Source organism: Salvelinus fontinalis, unplaced genomic scaffold (genome assembly GCF_029448725.1).
Source record: "Salvelinus fontinalis isolate EN_2023a unplaced genomic scaffold, ASM2944872v1 scaffold_0186, whole genome shotgun sequence".
Classification (NCBI taxonomy): domain Eukaryota; kingdom Metazoa; phylum Chordata; class Actinopteri; order Salmoniformes; family Salmonidae; genus Salvelinus; species Salvelinus fontinalis.
In genome coordinates, this window is record NW_026600395.1 from 83,106 (window position 1) to 85,605 (window position 2,500).

The following is a 2,500-nucleotide window of genomic DNA, read 5'->3' on the forward strand; positions in this document are numbered from 1 at the left end:
GCTATCAGACAGCTCTCTCTCTGTCTCTTCTCTCTCCAGGCTGTATGACAGGGGCTATCAGACAGCTCTCTCTCTGTCTCTTCTCTCTCCAGGCTGTATGACAGGGGCTATCAGACAGCTCTCTCTCTGTCTCTTCTCTCTCCAGGCTGTATGACAGGGGCTATCAGACAGCTCTCTCTCTGTCTCTTCTCTCTCCAGGCTGTATGACAGGGGCTATCAGACAGCTCTCTCTCTCTGTCTCTTCTCTCTCCAGGCTGTATGACTGCCACTCTACTGCCATCCGTCTCTAATTAAAAGGCTTAGAATTTATTATTTTATTAATTCAAATTAATTTATTTCTGTATTTTTTAATGTAGTTATTTTTTCATCCACGGGGGGTAGAGTGTTAACAGCCATCAATTGACTGGCTGTGCTCAGAGGTTAATGTGTGTGTGTGTGTGTGTGTGTGTGTGTGTGTGTGTGTGTGTGTGTGTGTGTGTGTGTGTGTGTGTGTGTGTGCGTGTGCGTGTGCGTGTGCGTGTGCGTGTGCGTGTGCGTGTGCGTGTGTGTGTGAGAGAGGGACTTATTAGTCATGTTTCATTTCCCTCTGGATGAAAAATAATGGGGGCTATCGCTGCTTCTGTTAGCTTAACCTCTCTCTCTCCCTGCCTCTCTCTCTCTCCCTCTCTCCCTGTCTCTCAGGTAAATATATGTCAATTAGTTCATGTTCATTTATCCTCTCCCAAATGCACTGCTTTTATACCGCTAACTATTTTTCTAGGTCTAATTCTGCAAATTCATATTTCTAAATGACTACAATTTATTTACATATTCATCTCCCACATAAGCTACTATTTATGTTAACAAAAAGTAATACTTCATTCATTGACTAAAAATGAATACTTATTCAAAAGGAAAATCTCTTTAATTCACATTAGTGAAAATATGTATAACTCACAAATGAAATGACAATAAATCACTAATAACACTCTGCGTACACTACTAATATGAAGGCAATAATGCATGAATGCCCTATTAGATTGAATTAAAGACAATTAGAGATAATGCATTTAATGGTGCGTAAAACACAGAGAACAATATGAAGCTTCCACTCAGTGTAACTTAATAATTCCCTCTAAGAGACTGGTCCTGGTGAGCATTCATAAACATTAACCATCACCTGCTGATTCCTGTCTCTAACATTAGATGGTGGCCATCACCTGCTGATTCCTGTCTCTAACATTAGATGGTGGCCATCACCTGATGATTTCTGTCTAACATTAGATGGTGGCCATCACCTGCTGATTCCTGTCTCTAACATTAGATGGTGGCCATCACCTGATGATTCCTGTCTCTAACATTAGATGGTGGCCATCACTTGCTGATTCCTGTCTCTAACATTAGATGGTGGCCATCACCTGCTGATTCCTGTCTCTAACATTAGATGGTGGCCATCACCTGCTGATTCCTGTCTCTAACATTAGATGGTGGCCATCACCTGCTGATTCCTGTCTAACATTAGATGGTGGCCATCACCTGCTGATTCCTGTCTATAACATTAGATGGTGGCCATCACCTGCTGATTCCTGTATAACATTAGATGGTGGCCATCACCTGCTGATTCCTGTCTCTGACATTAGATGGTGGCCATCACCTGCTGATTCCTGTCTCTGACATTATATGGTGGCCATCACCTGCCGATTCCTGTCTCTAACATTAGATGGTGGCCATCACGTGCTGATTTCTGTCTCTAACATTAGATGGTGGCCATCACCTGCTGATTTCTGTCTCTAACATTAGATGGTGGCCATCACCTGCTGATTCCAGTCTAACATTAGATGGTGGCCATCACCTGCTGATTCCTGTCTCTGACATTAGATGGTGGCCATCACCTGCTGATTCCTGTCTAACATTAGATGATGGCCATCACCTGCTGATTCCTGTCTCTGACATTAGATGGTGGCCATCACCTGCTGATTCCTGTCTAACATTAGATGGTGGCCATCACCTGCAGATTCCTGTCTCTAACATTAGATGGTGGCCATCATCTGCTGACTCCTGTCGCTGACATTAGATGGTGGCCATCACCTGCTAATTCCTGTCTCTGACATTAGATGGTGGCCATCACCTGCTGTTTCCTGTCTCTAACATTAGATGGTGGCCATCACCTGCTGATTCCTGTCTAACATTAGATGGTGGCCATCACCTGCTGATTCCTGTCTCTAACATTAGATGGTGGCCATCACCTGCTGATTCCTGTCTCTCACATTAGATGGTGGCCATCACCTGCTGATTCCTGTCTCTGACAGTAGATGGTGGCCATCACCTGCTGATTCCTGTCTCTCACATTAGATGGTGGCCATCACCTGCTGATTCCTGTCTCTAACATTAGATGGTGGCCATCACCTGCTGATTCCTGTCTAACATTAGATGGTGGCCATCACCTGCAGATTTCTGTCTCTAACATTAGATGGTGGCCATCACCTGCTGATTCCTGTCTCTGACATTAGATGGTGGCCAT

At 44.2% G+C, this 2,500-nt stretch overlaps 1 protein-coding gene and 1 long non-coding RNA gene across 3 annotated transcripts in view; both read right to left on the minus strand.

The window, feature by feature from the left end:
* LOC129844161 (nuclear receptor subfamily 4 group A member 3-like) overlaps window positions 1-2,500 on the minus strand; it is a 34,331-nt gene that overhangs the window by 17,418 nt on the left and 14,413 nt on the right. The gene's annotated exons all lie outside the window — the stretch shown is intronic.
* LOC129844164 (uncharacterized) overlaps window positions 580-2,500 on the minus strand; it is a 2,872-nt gene continuing 951 nt past the window's right edge. Inside the window, exons 1-3 of the long non-coding RNA XR_008757923.1 lie at window positions 1,910-2,500; window positions 1,594-1,871; window positions 580-1,477 (exon numbers count right to left, since the gene is read on the minus strand). The exon at window positions 1,910-2,500 is cut by the window's right edge and continues 951 nt beyond it. This is a non-coding gene — a long non-coding RNA (uncharacterized LOC129844164). The remainder of the gene's footprint in view (window positions 1,478-1,593; window positions 1,872-1,909) is intronic.